Source organism: Wasmannia auropunctata, unplaced genomic scaffold (genome assembly GCF_000956235.1).
Source record: "Wasmannia auropunctata unplaced genomic scaffold, wasmannia.A_1.0 LD335828.1, whole genome shotgun sequence".
Lineage (NCBI taxonomy): Eukaryota > Metazoa > Arthropoda > Insecta > Hymenoptera > Formicidae > Wasmannia > Wasmannia auropunctata.
In genome coordinates this window covers 2,420,309-2,440,688 of record NW_012027062.1, presented here as the reverse complement: position 1 = coordinate 2,440,688, position 20,380 = coordinate 2,420,309, and the positions used below count along the sequence as shown (strand labels likewise).

At 35.9% G+C, this 20,380-nt stretch overlaps 1 protein-coding gene across 1 annotated transcript in view; it reads left to right on the top strand.

Moving 5' to 3' along the window:
- Window positions 1–4,905: 4,905 nt before the first annotated feature.
- Window positions 4,906–20,380, top strand: part of LOC105455956 (UNC93-like protein) — a 53,238-nt gene continuing 37,763 nt past the window's right edge. Inside the window, exon 1 of the mRNA XM_011699677.1 lies at window positions 4,906–5,385. The gene's annotated coding sequence lies outside the window, so the exon portion shown is untranslated. The remainder of the gene's footprint in view (window positions 5,386–20,380) is intronic.

Below are 20,380 nucleotides of genomic sequence, written 5' to 3'. Positions count from 1 at the left end.
AATTTCAGTACAGAAAGTAACAAATAAATTAATTGTTCTTTGATTTCTGATAAGAATTAATTAATAACCAGCGATTATTTGCTGGGCAATCGTAATCGATATACCACTGCACGTAAGAAACAGAAGATGAGATATTTTTAAAATGTCTGTTTTGAAACACACTGCAAACAAGACTTCACTTGAAATAATTTGCATATTTCCGTTGTGAAGCTTGTTCGCAAGTCTGACAAGTATAACGTTGCGACGACCATTTTGCACGACTCCTTCACGTGGCTGCAGGCGCATTGAGAGCGTAGAGCATAACTTTCGTCGTCTCTCATTGTTGGCACGCGGCTATTGTTCGATAACTCACCAAACGGAGTATCTTGTTACCTCGTCAAATGGCAAATCCGTTATAAAAAAAGATTACGACGAAATCGAACATGCAACGAGAGACGATTTATCATTGAGACAATGAGATATATTACAATGAAACCACTCTTGAATATGAACGTTCTGGTTCTTTCGCTTCACGATAATTCTAAACGTTGATTGCTCTTACAGAATACATTTTATATTATAATATATCTCTTTTTAAAATTATAATATATATAAACTCTAAAAGTATAATACAAGTAACGATAATTAATGTAAAAATGCATTGCGATTTGAACTTATATTTATAAATTTCTATATTTTCCCATATTTTTTGTCATATTTATAATTAATTCGTAGATAGAAGACCCCGTTTGACTTATTGATCAACGAAACTGCAGAAGTAACTGCTTTGTTCGTCAAAAAAATTTAAATTTTGTTAAAAAATTTAATTTATGTATTATATATGCAAATTTATACATATAATATAAATGTATATTAATTTTTTATTAAGCTAAATTTTTGAAGAGCTTAAAGTCAAAGATATTTTAATAAAAAAATAATAAAATTGAGTGATATAATAAAAGCAAATTTATCTTTTCTTTGTAACTCAGTGCCATTCAGAGTGAGAGAAACTGACTCATCCAGTTGTATACCGCAATATACCGATCAATAATCGCGGATAATGCACCTATAATGACACGCGAATGATGAGCTCGTTTGCCAAAAATGTGCCACAAGGACATTTATATTGTCCATCACGAATCTTTACAATTATGTCATCTTCGGTGCGGACCTCGGATTAAATTCGATTGAAAATTGCGTTTCGAAAGGTCATCGATTACTAAGCTGCAAATACGTATTTGGTTGCACGCTCGACCGCACAATGCGGAGTATGATTCAGGTAGCATGTGATTATTATTTGTTATTTATGCGAAATTTCTTGAATATCATTTCGCTCATTGCCACTTAAGCCCTTGTCCTTCCTTCGGACTGACTTAATTATAACTGACTCCTGGTAAACCCGAGGCAATTCTCAAACAGTTTATTTGAGTAGTAGATTACCTGGCGGCAATGATATTTTTTTATGATTTGTTTGCGCTGTGATGTTGACGTGACATGACCTGACGACACGCACCAGCTGTTAATCATGATACCAGTCTGCACGGCGAAAATTAAAAATTATGTTAGTGTATCCGATGAATAAGCACTGATAGATGGACATTAGCCCAAAAATGTATCGTGTATTTTCTTGGCGGTTGGCTTGAAAAATGAGGAGAAAGTATTGTTCGCTCGATCGCGGGACAAATAGAATCGCGAATATCTTATTCTGTTTTCAGCTTCGTTCGGTGAAAGCCGTCAATTGCTCTAATATTACATGACTGCCGTTTATAATTAGAGCTTTAAATTGCGAAACTAATCAATTAAATCAGTGTCAAAATAATCCATAAAGATATGCATAACGTATATTATTCGACTATGTCGTTTCAGCATTATGTAGCATTATGTTATAATTCTTTTAATTATGTAAGACTTTGATTTATTCTTATAAAATTGAAATTTATAGCAATGTTATGTGATTAAAAAATTATATACGCTTGTTATAATATAAAACATTTTTAATTTTAATTTTATTTTCCAAGCTTTTATTACAAGATCCTGATGGATTTAGAAATAGGAACTGAAAGACTTCGCAATAGTTATCAATAACGCGCGCGCGCGCGCGATTGCTTTAGGTCGATTAAAATTACGAGTGTTTTAAAGACTAATAGCAATTCTTGATACGATGCCACGGTAACAACTAGAAAAGGACAAAGAAAGACAACAATCAAGGAGAAGTGGTGCGTACGCATCTGGCATGTAAAATAAATGATTCTTTCACCTTGCATTTAGGCACAGTACATCAGTATCGATTATTGTCGAGCCTCGTGGAAAAAACCCGATGGCACTTGACCATTTCACGTGCGTTTCATGTGCGGCCAAGAGTCAGCTCACCGTTCTTTCTCACGTGCTCTGCGTGTTTGACACGTGCCAGGCATCGCTATATCAGCAATAAATTTTATGATAATTGAAAAGAGAATGAAATCAATACCTTACATGTATAATTCTTGTCTGAAATGAAAAAAACTCAATTCCTACATGGGAGTCACGTAATTGAATAATAACTACGCGCGCGCTAGCAAAAGATAATGAACGCGTACGACTGACAGCAGATCACTATGCTTAGAGAAACGTTACGAAACTACCAGAAAATAATGAATAATGATATACGACCGAGCAGCTATCTATCGTTCTACTAAAATGTGCTTTAACGTCATATTCGAAGTGAGATCGCATCAATATAATTATAAATAAATAGTAATCTTTTATTGTAATTTACAGTCAAAATTAATTAAGATTAATCGTTAATTAAAATTAGCAATTGCGAAAAAAATTACATTACTAAAAGGGACATTTATTTCACAAATATTTGCACATGTACAATTCTCTCTAATGTGCAACGTGCAAGCATTTCTCACGCTTCTGTATACAGTGAGATAAGAATACAGACAGAGCGTATTTTCTTTCAACAATGTATCGTATGTTTAGTAAAATAAATTTAGATAAGATAATTGATGCACGCATTCGCGTCCTATCTTAATAATCTGCTCTCGCGAATCCGAAAGTAGGGGGAGTACGGCAGCCTATCAGCACTACTTGATGATACCTCAGATCGTCTCTGTGTGACGTCATCTGGTAACGAATCTTCAAGTACTGTCTCGGACAGGATTCTCCGAGTATTCGCGCGGCCGCGATACACGGTGCAACTTCGCGATCGGCGAATGCAATTTCTAAGGCGCATCGCTGATTAACGGGAAAAATCTGTCTCATTACGGGCGATATATGGCTAACCAATTGTAAGAAACGAATTGTGTTGTCGTGTACAAAGGATCCAGTGAACTTTAGTTCTCCTTCAAGTCACCATCTCAGTAAGACTTGCCTTACTGGGCGATCCGTCGTTTCCTTTTCGAGAGACCGGTACGTCTTTCCGTCTCAACTAGTTTACTAACTAGTCTGTTGTACTATTGCGATTAACAATCATCGTTTATTTAGTTTATTGTAATTTTATTTTTAATCTTTCGATCTTCGTGATAACAAATATACGTTTAGAGTTTACCTTTTGAATTACGAGTACTTAGTGTAAATTGCGACAAAATTATGTAAATTTTTTTTAGCGGTAATACATTTTTAAACATATATATTCCATTTTCTAGAATTTGTTTTAAACGTATTATTGTGAAATTGTTTCGGGCAATTTTTAATTGTTGAAACTTTATTATCTCATTTTCGTTATATTTTATTATCTTTATAGTCACGCAACATGTGATAATATAAATATGTGATTTGCTAAAATTGGGCTGAGCACTTTAATAACGTGAATATATTTTAATTATTTATCTTTAACATCTGAGCGATGTCTTTTTGCCATGTAGACTGGTCGCTTTGTCGAAAGTGATCTAACGATCTAAGGAAAAAATTTTCCATCGCTGGAAAGCACAGTGACCCAGTGACACGTGAATGACGTGAAACACAGTTATTTCACCGGTGCAGAACTTTCGTTTTTCTGTTCGTGAAAGTGTAACCCATGTTGTTTAATTATCAGAATTAATAGGACCTTTTCCCTTTCTTTTTCTTTAAATTCGCGCGACAGTAAACTTCACATTCAAGTAGACCGATGTAATCAAGCATATATCTTATAATCACATATCTTACGATGCATTATTTTCCGCCTGATGCTTCGTGTAATGACGTTTCCGAAGGCAAAACTATAAGCATTTATGTGTTGCATCAATCGTCTTATCCTGAACTATTGTGGATTATTTATGTATTTAATGTACTGTGTACGTTTAATACTAAAATGACACATTACAGTTGCACATGAAAATTAACGTACACATTTGAGTTTTTTATTTATATATTATTACTGAATGTTTGATGCGACCACAGAGCTGCGAATATCGGAATTAAACTGAGGAAAACAACGGCTGCGAAACAGCCGGAGGAATTACTAATTATAAAGTTACATAATTGGAAATAATTTTTATGAATGCAAATTTTATGAGTGCGTGAATAGATTGTATTAGATAATCTCTTAGGTAATTTTACATTGCAATCCGAGAGGCGTAAATTATTTGATAAAATTTAATAAAATTGAAAAAAGGAGGGTTCGGAAGCGGCTAAATGACACGACGAAGCAATGGGAGAATACATCGGGTGCACGCGCGATTTGAGACGTCGCGTCGTCGTCGCGATTTTGGTCTCGTGCGTGAGCAAGATTTAATACGCACGTGCAATCGTGCCCCTTGGGGCTACCTGTTCACCTGACGGCGATATGACACGGGCCAGTGACACAGAAGAGACACACAGAGAAGAGACAACAGCAAAACCCCGAGAAAGAGAGAGAGAAAGAGAGGGGTTTTGAGGAGGTGGAAAGAAGGTGGAGGAGGAGGAGAAGAAAAGGGAGGTAGGGTAGGAGCAAACGAAGGTGCACCGTGCGCCGCGTGTACAGAGAGAAAACGACGGCCGCGACTCGCGCGTATACGAACCCGCGGAGCCGAGAATCGGCGAACCGAGAACCGAACGCGGCGAACCGCTCACCGATTCCAAAGTCCGCCGACAGTCAGGCAGGTTCAGTTGTCTCCGAACCCCCGAACTGTTCGGACGCGTTTTTCCAGAAGTAGTTTTTCGTCCCGCGCTCGCGAACACGCTCCCCGCACGACCCCCGCAATCTCGTCTTTGACACACGCCACCGTTGAAGTGCCTCGAGAATTCGATTCGACCGAAGATCCGAATCGGATCGATTCGCGAGACAATTCATTCGTTCAACGTTCACGAGAACGGGGCTAGCCACGGCTGTCAACGTAGGGTTTCCTACCCTCTGCTGCGTCGATAGAACAACCCCTCGCGAGAACCAACCACCTGTCTCTCTGTCCACCGAGACGAAGGGGAACACGAGATCGTCGCTGATTCGAACGATCGATCTGCTAAGACGTGAGTATTGTGACGGAGGGGGTTGCTGACGAAGGGGGTGGTTTTTCGTCAATTGTGGTGAACTCTGGACACCATTGCGTGCCACGCGCGCGATCGCTACCAATGAGTTTTAATCGAACGAAAGATAATTCTATCTCGCGTTTAGAAAGTAAAGATGCCAAAGTGGGGGTTAAATCACCGCGATAGGGAACGAGAATACGGAACGCGTATCCATTATTAGATGTCCGGCACAAATGTGCAAAATCAGGTTATTGAAACGTTTTGCGCTGTATTCGAACTTCACATAATGCGACGATAATGTTATTTCATTTTGTTTGAATTGCGCGAGATAATTGTGAATTTCAATATTCTCAAGGCATAAGTACAAAAATACTTTTTTATATGCGCTATCCATCGTGTTACTTGATGAGATGTACAGCTTTTTCGGTTTGTCGATGAAATATAAAAGCAGCAGATAAGACACTTGTGTCGTACAATATAAAGCAGAGAGAAGTAAAAAGAAATAAAATCGCTTTATTAGATATAAATAATGTTAATCTTCCGGATATAATAACGCTTTATTTTATTCATAAGTAACAATAATGCTCATTATTGACATTAGTAAAAGATAGATTTAAAATAACATTATCTCGTACAATTATTTACTTCAAGTTTCATTTTTTACAAGCGTGAAAGTAATATCTTCTGAGAAATATCATGTATTATAGAGTGAGAAAGATCTGATCGATCTAAGAAATTCGTACGTAGTTTTATATCTTGAACGGTTTATATGCACGTCCGATCGCTGCAAACAGTCGTGATACTTGGACGCGCTTCGTTTCAGTGATGTGGAGCTACGATTGCTTCAAGATATAGCACACACTCGATACTAAGGAAACGTAATATAGCTGTTGCGCTTATTCTGCGCGATTATTTCGGAGTAGACTTTCGATAACGAATAGATAAACCCTCTTCGTTTTACAATAGTGCAGCATCGCGACGTTTATATCGAGTTGCATAATTTAAATCGCGTTATTTTTAATGCCATGATATAAATGACGATCAGGTTTCTTCCATAAGAGAATTGTTGCATTATTTACTTTATTATTATTATTATTATTTTACAATAATTTTACATTACTTACAATAATTATAAATTAAACATTAAATATTATTTTTTATAATATTAAAACATTTTTCAAGAAAAATATAACATACTACAAAAAAATATATCTGTGCAAATCTATATAAAAAACAATTATTTACTTTCTTTGAAATATCTTGTCAGTCACCGAATTTGGATTTAATACAAAACCTAATACACATATACACATCTAATAGAGAAGAAGAACTAATGGTTTCGCGTTGCAATATATTTTATATTCATGGATGTAAATGCTTTCACTTTAGTATCACGTATAGATATATCTGTAGAGAGTTGCATGTGACTTGTAGATGATCACTTGGTTACATATTCAGTATATGTGCTGGTTCTTCGAATATTTGACCGATACATACGTTGTTATTATAAGAGATCCAACAAAACATCCGTTGATGCGTCTGATTGCATATTTCGTTGCTGCAATGTGCGATCTAAAATCGATTATATCAATTGCGTCTTCCGTTCTACAATTACACTAGAAACTTCTATACTGAAGATGAATTACGGAAAGTGTGTTGTTACGTAACTAATTTCACTTTGCATACCGTAAGATTTGAACTTTGATTCACCGACGATTTCATCAATATTTTATCCGGATGCGGCAGAAGAAAAGCTCAGCTCCCGTAAATCTTTCTAAAGAAATATATGATTACGGTAACATGTGACATATTGCACAGGAATATCAGCAAGGATTTTAAAAGATGTTACGGTAGTGAGCGCATCGAATTTTTCATTTGCTCGTGGTATTATGACGCTCTTTGAAATATGACAATTCAGGAAATCCAGTATGCAAAAATTCAAAACTCGACATTGCAAAAGTGAAAGGATTGTCTACTTCATTATTATAATTTTTTGCCTCACAATTCACTCAAGAGAAAATATTAGACACATGACTTCGTAATTAGCAATAAGATGCAATATTGCATTATTTTTTTACACGGAAAATTTCCATTAAATAGCTACTTTATATTGATCTCGCAAGGAAAAAAGAAAGATATATAGCATTCACCTGCGTATTAACATCAACAGAAAGGTTGCCAATTGCGCTAACACATTCTGTATAAATTACTTCTATTAATATCACACAGCTTATACGTGTGTGTAATATCGAGCGACGAGACGACCGGGTAGTGACTAATTAAACCCGCGATAAGAATAATGAAATATTTCAGAAACCACAGGGGAGACGTGTTCTATGATGCGCGATAATGTAACGAGGCAGAATGGAGTTACGAGAGCATCTAATGATCACTTAATACACATGCGATCTTTCACAATGTCAGTACATAGCGATCTTTCCACAAGAGTTAGAAATCATAATACGCGCATAATCACACGTGCGCATGTATGTTGGTCTTCCTGTTTTTCTAGCGCGCATTTCTTAATCATCCGAAAAATGTAAAGATTTTCAGCGTACTCGATATGCAACGTTCACAGACGCTGAGTAATAATGATTTATTTTCTTCTCGATCGTATCACGTATAACTCGGCTATTACAGTTTCTTCTTTATCTCTCCTTTTTTCGTTCATACACGTTCGGGCGTTACGAAAAACATGTAACGAAATCTTTCACGATAGTGTGTTTAAAAGGTGCGAGGGAGCCGGCGGAATCGTTAAGACATTTATGATCGTCAAGTGCGACATAAAATTGCGCCGTGTGCGCTTAAAGACATCGTAGTTAAGGAGCAGAGATAACATTACGTTTTCCGGTTTACTTGACATGCCATGCAAGTTCGCCAAAAATACAAAACAATAAGTATGCTCGTGTACGTATTATTGAAGCAATCGAATGTCAAAATTCATTCTTTTCCCTCGAAACCCAAAAATATGCAAATTTTAGCCGATGCCAATTTGTATTACTGTAGGGGACTTTAATAAATTGTATAACACAAGATCTTGCAGATATTAAAAAATGTTTAACACCGTTGTAAATTTTGTGCGCGGTTTAATCCTGCAGTAATATATGTCAGCAGTGAATCATTTTTATTAAGTAATTATATTTTATTGTACAATTTTATTGTGGTAGGCTTGAGAATACTGTGATTTATTTGGTTATTACGTTGATTCATCATGTTTGATGACTCCGTTGACAGAGATATCTTTTGATTACATTTTTGCACAAATATGGTAGAATGTAGGCGCATTTTTTTTATATTGTTAATCTTTCTATAAACCATGCAAGTACGTTGGACTACTCATATAAAATTATTTTTTAATTAAATTAAAGAGAGCATTATGTAGAATATAAAATAATTTTCGGATTCAATTTTAATATGTACTAATTTAAATTATATGTACAGCCAGCTAGAAGAAGAAAAATTTAAAATTAATTTTGACATAAATTTACGGAAAAGTTTTTCACATATGTGTCATTATTACATGATTTGTAGAAAGGAAATAATGCTATAGGTAGTCTCATTTGTCAATATGTCTCGATAATCGAGACTTGATATTTTAAGTACACACACATTAGCAAATAGTAGCCGGCACACAAATCTCACATAACGGTTATTACGTTTACAGTTAGTTTTACACATTTCTCGCAGAAGTGCTAATAACGACAGTTATCTTCCTCCGGGCACCGATCGAGTGTAAGATTCGCCACCGGTCGGTGCATAATGAACCAAAGATTTTTGCACCGAGGATTCTCGGGTGTGTTCCTCCACTGTGAAGACTACACGTGTCGACGCGGGCGCATCTTACACGGTGATTCATTGTGAAACGGTTATAACATTCACGAGCTGATCGTTTCGCGGACTTTCTAAACCATAGCGAACACAGCGTATCTGGCCACGTGCGGCATTTGTCTCGCGCGTCTCAATCAGTATACAACGAATAGATGCAGGTGCAATAAAGTTTAGAAGTGGGCGAAATGTATTAGCATATATTGACGTCGATAGCGATACATCGATAGGATTATGTCGATAGCGCGAGTCCATATAAAATCTCGTACTACCAATTAATCTATAATTCTTAATTGTTTCGCGTGACAGAAGTTCCGAGTGATTTAAGGTACTATTTCATGCTGACGCTCAACGCTCATTTTTATAGCGTCTAAACGGATCACATGATCAAAATTGATGCTTGGTATTCATCAAGTTCGATTTAAATCTGTTTTGCTGAAAATGAGCGTTCAGCGTCAGTATGAAAAGGTACTACCTTTATTCACTTGTAAGTTTCGCTCTCGTTAAATTTTTGTTAGAGATTATTTTAGAGCGGCTTAAATATTCTCTACTCTCTATTCTCGAGGGATTATAGTTTCGCCCATTTCAAAGAAACGTTGGAAGAACGTATCCGATCTGATCTCATTAAGTATATGTGCGTAGAAACGAGATGCATATAAATACGATTGCTAATATTTAATTCACGATCGCACGCGTAGATATAGCGGAATTAAATTACGTTAGGATGAAAACGCGGGTATAAAAATTAATTTTATAGGAAAAACGAGTGGGATCTGTCGCGTGTTCTGCACGTGTTTCACATTGTGCGCGGAAATGTGCGTCGGGGCTGTCGGGCATTAAGCCCGATGCGAATATAATTAGATACGATTCGCATGATTGAAAATCGTTCAGAGCCAATTGTTTATCGCGTATTATTCCACGATTCGTCGCGTTTAGTCGTATCATCACTTTGCGTGATAATACAACAGTACTGTAAAAGCGACGTAAAGCATTTTTACCAGGCTCTAAGTATAGATATTAGACTAATGCCTGATCGAACAGCGTTTTGCCTTTCACAGTTTCCTTTGTGTATCGAAATCGCCGAGGTATGTCGAGCGAACGCCGCCGAGAAAGCCAAATCCGATGAAGCGTCATTTGTAATCAACATTAGCCCAATTTAACAGGTAGAACAATGCGCTGACGCCGACCAACGGTGCACATGTACATCAACGCATGCACGCAGTTGTCTTGTGTGTGTATAAATAATGCGTAATCCTTCCGCGACCGGACGTGATATACAAACGAATATTTAGTAATACGTAATATATCGGCGAACGTACGGAATTTTATATTGCTGTGCTATTATTAAATTTTAAGTCCGTTGTTCGTGCATCTGCTAAATCCGATGGACAATATCAAAAGCAATAATAACATACAATTTTACTAGAAGATAATTTCGTAAAATAATTAAATAAATATGTGCGCACATTATGATTAGTTTTAGTAATTTTTTCGAAAATTAATCATGAAAAAGAAAATTTAAAGTTTTTCAGTATTTTTATTCTCCAAATCTACAATTATGCAATCTAAGACGTTCTACGTACCTATATGAAATTTAAATTATTTAAGCATGCTTTAATCATTATAACAGTATTTTCTTGTCAAATATACTTCTTGTTAAATGTGCTTCTTAAAGTATCACGAAATAAGCGCCGTTTATCAAAACGAGAAATATAAAGAGGTATGAAAGGTTCCGTTGATTTATAGACAAGGTTGGGCAAAAAATGCGTGCCGTAATTAATATTGACAGATATTAACCTCGGAATATCCGCGATGCGGCCGTGTGCATTTGCATGCGCGAACGGCACGCGCTTCTCACGCATGCATGCCGAGCGAGCGGCGCGTAACTCGGTGGCATCTTTTCTTTTCGCAAGGACCTTTCGCCTTTGTGTATACAATGAATCGATGTTATTTCTGACCCTGGTGATGTGACAGGAGAAAGATACTCGCATCTCGTAGAAATTTATATCAAAGGTCAACTGAAGCTGCAAGGGATTTTCTTTCGTAGTCTCTCTTTTTCAATCGAAGAATTTGAAAAATCAATAAGAAATAACGTCGCCGATTTCATGATTATCGCAATGTTATGATAATGTAATTCAATATTACGCAATAAAAGAATCGAGTTTCGTTTACGCATTGATTAAGTGACATCGTTGAACATGATTACGATCGTAATGAGTCATCTTTCATCGCGCACATTAAAAGAAACATCTATCTTTTTCTGCATATTGAAGAATAATTAGAATGATCGGCAAAGTTCTTTAACCTCGGTGAATTATTCTTTGTTGATTGACAATATATAAGAGACAGCAGCCGCAGGTTTCGATTACCGTTATCTTTCTTGCGAGTTGTCTAATGATATGAGTCATTTGATTGATGGATTTGATCTACCTAAGAAAGTATTTCCCGTTTCGGATCTTGTATATACAATCTCGTTTCTCATGACGATCGCCAAAGATCACATCATGTGGCAACTAATAAATTTTTTAATCAATTGATATTTAACTTTGAATTATATTTCATCGGAAAAAATTTGTTTTAATGTTATACATAATAAATAATAATTTTCGCATTGAGAAATCATGGATTGTCAAATAGAGATAATCGTGAAAAATTTAAATAGAAAGAAAATAAGAAAAGAATATACGTAATACTATGAATTTAATAAACCTTTATTTAATAAAATTTTTAGTAATAATATTTACTGCTGATAAATAATTAAATTGATAATTGATTGAATCAAATTGTGTCAAAATCAACAAGTTTTATAGCTACATTTATTTATACTCAATATAAATTGTGTTATATGTCTGCAACTTTTTTATTTAATTATAAGACATTAATTCGAAAATAACTGGCATTAATAATTAACATAGTTTTACATGTAATACAGATGATGTTAGCATTTTAGATTGATTAAGAACGAAATAGGTTGCTAAAGAGTATCACTTATTATTTTAATTTACATCTCGATTGGATGTAAATACGTAATATGTTCCTGTAAATACATGATAGAAAAATTACAGAGTCGATAGAAAACTTCTACCGGATACTTCTAATCATTTCACGAACATAACAGCGCATTTATTGTCATCAGGAATCATTATCAGTAAACTGTTTCATCGAGTTGGATATTATGTAATGCTATATCGTTTAAATTACCGTGTGTGAATCGCGAAAGATGATGCATATCCTGTTAATTTTCTCAATCTCTCGTGGAAATCTAATAAATGTTAGGATACAAAAAGTATTATTGTGAAAAATTACGATATTACAAATTATTCTCGCAAATATAATTATCGACATATCTTTTCTGATGTCACCGTAATCAAGTACCTAAAAAATATAAATATATTTGAACTCATTTAAATTTAAGTTTTCACATTTACATAAGTAATATTCATTTATATGTAAATATTACAATATAAAACGTTATAAATAATATAATATGTATAACAGAATGTGAGACAACTAAATCCATTAGGTACCATGACATAGATTTTTGTCGTTAATGTGCAAGTTAAAATTATGAAAGGCACGGTTTGCGACAACGTTTTATTGTTTTCGTCGGTGATTTGTACGCACGTGAAACATATCGTAAAACTGGATTATGACGCGCGCGCACAATTCGGAAGACTGTTGCAAAAAAAGAGACATATGACGAACGCGGAGGACCGGTACGTGCTGTCCAAACGATTTGTTTGTAATAATGACACCATTCAAGGCCGAAAATTTTAAAGATCCTCCGGATCGACGTCGCGTTCTTCCCTTTCGCTTCACCCGGAAACACGCGGCGCGATTATATCGGATTGAGCAATCGTCGAAGACACCGCAGGGAAGATCGAACGGGGAAAACGTTGGCTCGGCAATTTAATAATGCCTCGGGACAGATCGCATATACATCCTGTATAAATAGCCCCGCGTTCTAAAAGGTAGATTCCCTCGTGCGCTCGCTCGCGAGAGTGTTGTGACCTCGATTCGCCGCTACGACCTTTCCAGATTTGCCCAAGATGTTCGTAGACTTCCAACGAAATGACGCGAAAGTGTACCATTAGCAAATTTTACTCTTGCTGTGTATAGAAATTTGAGTAGTTTCTTCTGGTTTGTCGGAAATCGCACATTTATTTATAATATATATATATTTACGTTGCATATAATTGTTAGCTAAATCCTTAATCGTGCGCAGTGTTAAGCAAATTATACTATTATCATATATTATTCTATTATTGATTTATATGTACAATTAACTTTAATTGTAGCAAGAAATATTTTACTCTTTGTGCTCCTGTCTGAAAAATATTTCTAATCTTTTAGCATAGCCGGGACAGATGAGACCAATGAAATTGTTAGTATTTTAACGATTTTCAAAAAAGTGCAGAAATGTTTTTTATAATACAACAATGTAGAAGATATATCGGAAATGTAATAGTTGTTATAAGACCACAAAATAACTAGTGGTCTTATAACAACTATTACAAGGGTTGCATCTCTTTACGCCGGATCCAAATGCACTGTGGCAGTAGTACAGATACGATATGAGTGAGCCTTAGTGTCCGTTAGTAAGGGGAAGGGAGAAAGGCGGAGGAAACGGAAAGAGATTTGAATGCCGGTCAAGCCGCTTTGCCGGTACCTTGACCTTATCTTAACCACAGGCTACAGTCTGGTTCGCTCCAAATCCATGTGTATAGGCGGTTTTCACTGTAATTTCTTGAGATATATCAAGTATTCCGTTAATATTTCGCGGATATGTGACGTATCAAATAAATAATTAATCAAATAGATATTTATGAAGGACTTCGATTGCGCTAGAATTACTGTCTCGAATCGAACAACGGTTTATAAGTATAGATAACGTTATAATATTATAAGTTATTAGCATACACATGCAGAATCTGAATTAAATTAAATCGTCGAATCAGTAATTTCTCAATGTAATGCAAAATTTATGGAGCATAAAGTCGAAAGTTCTTCTGCGTTCTAGATGATAGAGCAACTAACGCGCGGTCATTGCCTTCGTTTGGAGAGTTTGATCGGCAGATTCCATGAAACCAAGAAACGTGATCTTCTTGACTTGATAGCTCGAGGGCAATCAGTTTTATCGAGTATCAGTAGAATTAAAATATTGAGTATCGATATTACAGATTATACTTCATTCATCGACTGCAATTTGAGATAACCATCAAGAACGTTGATCACTATTTTAATTTTATAATTTTAATTCCACTTTTTAAATTTACTAGTATCACGTGCTATTTAACATTTTTTATTTTTACTATATTTGCTATTATACTATCAACCTCTGGCCTTCTGCCAAAATATGCAATAACGATTGCTCACGAAGTAAGTGCAGCGAGAAAGAATCAAAGAACCAATCAGCATCGCGGAAAAGCGACAATAATAAACTTTGATAGATTCGAATATCAACTTAATACATCTTTTTTGGAAAGATATGTATATATTTAATCATACGATCTTAGCAATTTATATACTATATATTATTCTAATTTTTATATTTTATAATATTTTTTATTAACCGCTTATTCCATAGATCGGTAAATTTAAAATGCTTCATATGCTCATCGTTTTGCATTTTTATTTTTTATTGTACATTATTGACCGATAAAATTATAATCTCAGAAAATATATAAATAACTATATTTTAGATTAGAAAATTGATCAATTTCTTCTATTATATAGTCACATATCAATTTAATTAATCTTGAAAGTTAATTCCGAAAATTAACTTTCATGTAATTATTTTTTAATATCTGTTGATACGCATCTGAATCTACGCAAAAAATTAATGATACATATTGGTTTTTTTTATTATGTTTTCTTACATACCGAATAGTAGTGTAGACTACACCGACGATCGAGAGAAATGTTTATGCCGATATCATTATGACTTCGAGTGCCTTGTATGCTCATGGATAATCGACTGCCGCGCTTAATACCAAGTTCACGATTCTCGAATGCCGCACGTAGCCGTTAATAATCCACTGATAACCGCGCTGAGTCAGCGGTGTGTACATTACGCAGCCTCGGCACTGGTTGTACGGTAGAGTTCAGCACTGAGACGACGGCAAAACATTTTTTTGTTTGTTTATTCAAGAGTGATAGAACAGTTTAATTAATTTTTTTATTTTACTGTAAAGGGATTATAAAAAAAATATATAGAAATGATAAGGTAATATAGCATATATTAATGATAATATCATGCACGAAAATAATAAGATATGTGCATGTGATAACATCCTAGCTTCCTCCACGATTTCGCCACTCAGACGAGCATTATCAATTATCAATACATCATTGACATCGCATTTTCGGTGACGTATGTCGATGACAGTTTGACGAAACCGGACGAACGCGATCGTGCGCTGCGTTCTACCATTGCATAATCGAGGCCAGCTTAATGAGTAATCTTCACACTTCCAAATAGTTGACGGCAGTCTTAAAACAGCGTCTCATTTATGGTAGCGGAATTTTTTATTTATCTACTTTCATTTATCTTATCTTTAAGATTTTTCCATCGCTGATTCATTGCGCGTAACGTTTTACCGTCATTTCCCCGTATTTGCAGTCTATAGTACCTCGCATTACACTCTCTCGGGTACTTAATATTCTTCTCCCTGTATTTCGTGATTTTCGTACAGAATACGCGAATGATGGAAAAACCAACGACGGATGTTCGAGAGTAGTCGTTTGAAATAGACGTGGGGGTATGAAGGAGTGGTCGATTACTTGTTGTAAGCGCCGTTTAATTGTGATGCACGTCGTGACACGTGTCACGGCATGGCACGGCCGGTCACGCATTCACGTTGATTACATCGACGACATGCGAATCTACAAGCACCCTCGTACGTGCCATCTGAACACCGTTAACAAGATTGCGAAGGCGAACGTAAGGGTTAACTGTATCGAAGAAGAGATTTCTTTTCGCAAATTGAATAATTAACATACGCAAGTTGATTCAAGAGTTGAAAATATTTGTATCTGGAAAATATTTATTTATTTATTTATCTTTATATACATTTTGTTATTACGGTGTGAAAACTTTTTCTAAAGTCTTATTTTACATCGAAGTTTTTTTTAGAGAGTTATTTTCGTCTGCGATTGATCATTTCAGTGATTAGTTTGGATTAGATAGTAATGAGACAGTAATGAGGATTACTACGAACGACTGTTAATCGCATACGATCATCAAATGAGCAATTCGCTTCAATTATCATGGCTTAAGAAGCATACGTGTAAATTACCGGAATTGTAAAGTTGACGCGGACGTGATAATTCACGGTGCTGCTTCACGCCAGGTACACAGGATCGATATGACATTCAATTCCGCAAATGTCAATGATAATTGGAAAGCATATTATCGATCGTTGTAGTGTCGATCATCCTTTATTTTCCGCGTAATGAGAGTGTGCGATTCTTTTCCTCTCCCCATTCGATCTTCGGTGATTGTAAAAATATGCAGATGCAGAAACCGGTCATTTTTTCCATCGCGAGTATACGCTTTATCTAACACTTATGTACATACATCCTTGAAAGGACTCGTGCAACATACACGCATCTCGCATGTATGTTTTGCGAAAGAAGTGTACGTGTCATAATGTCGCGGAGATACACAGATGCATTCGTATTTACTTTTGCTACACGGCCTCACGAAATAATCGCTTCGCTTCGTACGATGGGAGTTACGTAAACGAGAAAATGGAACACTGACGACAGTAAGAGATTAGTTACATTCTATACAGAGGTCTCTAGAGAGGAAAACGGTACTATTATACATCCGACTGTCGGTTGAATAAACCAAGTGAATGTCGTTAAAGAAAATACAAAAAGGAAATTTCTTTTTTATGCAATTTTCATTATTTTCGTTATAGACATGATAGATTAAATGATAGATTAAATGATCAGGTTTAGCTTATTGTATTTCTAAAGCTAATCTTTAATGGAACATTTTTGTCTCTTATTACGATAGAATAAATTAAAATCATTCATAATAAAAAATATAGAAAGAGGGGAATTTGTAAACATGTTTTTAAAGATTATTTATGAGTATATTCAAGCTTTCTTTAACTCGTATGTAAATTCAGCCTCTCGAATAGTTGTACTGTTATACAACTTGAAGTCCTCAATCCAACAAAAATATTGAAAGAAAGAGACGGAGAGCAACGCGTGCATAGGTCAATTTGCGAATCGACCAAATTTAAATCTTTAAGCTTTAATAAAGCTGCCGACGATGGTAAAAGCTGGCGCAAAACGGCGACTCTGAGGTTATTCGCAAGGACGCCCACATATGTATGTAACTCTCGCGCTTGGCTCTAACTAACCCAATCGGCGCGTCTGCTCGCGCGATTCGAAAGTGCAAAGCGAATGGAATTTTTTTCCATCCCGTTCCTCGCGACGTTGCCCTCCCGCCTGCGTTCGATTTCACCGCGCGAGAAAAAAATTCCATCCGTTTGTGTTCCCAATTGCCTCAGAGAAGAAGCACGCCGTTTCGCTAGGCGATCGCGCGATGACATCTCCGGATCTGAAGAACCGCTAGCGGACCGTTTAGCATAAGCGATTAGTATAGGCACCTGCAAAGCGACATTAATGAGGGGAACCACGTCGTTTTGCAATCTCTTAGGATCAGTAACTCTTCGTATCGGTAATTCTTTTTTCTCGTTCGTCTCAAACGGTCATATTACAACATTTCTGGGTCTTGAAACGTATATATTCGCATTTTACATTTATTGCTAACATTTATTCGTCTAAGTTTATTTCATCTTTGACTGTATATATTTCGTAGGATTTTTAAGTGTTTTTTCCCTATTACATTTTTGAAAATTTAACTTTTCGCTATAACGAATATTATTTTACGTGCTTCAAACAACTAAATTTAATGTGAAACGATTTATCGTGACTTATTTTGCAAGTTGTATCTTAGAGCTTTATACACGAATCTTTTTACGGACAATTTTTTTTTATGATCGATTCGAGGTGATGATTGAAGGCGATATTACCTGTCCTTGCGGTGAATATTTACAAATTTACTTACACGCGTTCTCGACCATTGTGCGCTTACACAATACGCGGCTTCGTATTGTCGGAGATATCCCGCTAGGTAATTACGGTAAATCTTGATTTGCGAACGATACGCTTAATGACAAGGCAAAAATAATTAAAAAGCCATCTTACGGAAACTCGAATAAAACGGTCGCTTTTCTCGGCTAGTGTTGCACCTCTTTAATTTGTCCGTATAATATTTCTCACGGACGTAATATTTAACATTACGGACTTATACGATAATATATAATTGATAAGTGAGAAGATCAGTGAGAGTATCTAGTCTAGCAATTTACAACGTTTCATGGATGACGTAAATTCAGTAAAAATGACAGAAGACGTCGGAGAAAACGGGACACACTCTGAGTCGGCTCGGTTACTAAATGTCTAAATGTCTTGTCCCGTGAACTCGCGTCTGTGGCAATCTGCGGTTTTCGTCATTGATGGATAGTAGCAACTGCATAGTTTGCGCTGCGCACGCGGAAAAAATCCAGACACCGTCCGTGTCTTCTATTTTCACGGGGAAACATGTCAAGGTAATTAGACGTTTCGTCATATCGTCGTCCTACGAGTGCGCGACAATCGTCTTGAAATTGAATATAATTACCGCAGTCGCCCATCTTATCTCTCTGTGAGATTATGCATCTTTCTCCGGCTGATCCGACGAGGGACTTTTAGACCCAACAGAATAGCGTTTCATTGCGTTGGCGTAAAGCTCACTGTTTGTGTGCGCGCCTCCGGTAGGAAGGATACATATATTAGATTTGCGATATTCGTTCGTTATCGCTAATGCACAGAAGTCTCTGCATATATGTATATATAACATTAGTGCTTTTCTTTCTAACATAGCAAACGATCCTCACAACGCGGTCCACTCGCGTGATTTATGCGATTATACCGATATATAGGCCCCCGAGCGGAATGCCTTCAGTCGTTGACACCGAACGTATATCACGGATCTAACCGATCCAAACCGGCTTTCACCGGCGACGAATCGCCTTAATTCCACCGGTTTCTGGTGCTGGGTCAGTTAATTTTTACGATCGGGATTTGTCGAGGAGATTTAATTGCCCGCAAGATAAAATCGTTAATTCCTCCTTATTTTTTAATCGTATGTCACAGTTAAGCCAGGAACCCGAAACTTTGCGTTTTTGAAAAGTTTTGCAAAGAAAAAAAAACAGGACATGTGAATTCTCTGCAGACTTTGTGATTATGTTCTTAAGCAAAAAGAATTTTTTTCAATGAATTTCTGTAATTTGTGTAGAATTACGATGTTACAGATCCAAAACCAATTCATAGAGTTAAGAGAAATCGGTTAACACGCATATATGGAAATATTTTTTAATCTATCTTGTAATATAAGACTAATTTAAGTACGATATAAGTATATGTATTTCGAAATATATTAACAATTTTTATATTAAAACATTTTTACATTATATATATATATATATATATATATATATATAAATGTATATAATTATACATATACTTTTAATCGAAAAGTTTAATTTTAGTTCTATTTTTTCATTTGTAAAATAGCGGCTTTTAAAAATAATATTAAATGCTTCTCGGAAAAGACGTAACTCGAGAAGAACATTGTTTCTCATTTAATCTATTTTGTCATTTACTTTGACAATTATTTCATCTTCTATAATAATCATTAATCTCTATTTTGTTGACTATTGTACATAAAAATATTCACGCGTACAGCGACCGACGCTTCGCAATAAGAGTGTAGAAAAACGTCACGTTGATTATTTTGACGGGCAGTTGTAACGAAGCGTGTCTATCTCTGCGCCGCATAATTTTCCCTGACGCAACAGAATAGGCACGCGATTCGCCACGTTCGCGGTTTAGATAAATCCACCCGCGTCCACGACGCAATTTTAATAAAATTATCTGGCACACGATCTCGACGTTGATACGGCACGGGGAATAAGTTACGATCGTTTTGCAAAAGCGCTTTGATCATCTACCGTCTAAGAAACATAACAGTAATAATTGCGGAATATCTGTTTTTATCATACGATTATATAATAATCGCGTGGACATTTTATTATTTGCCACAACGTAC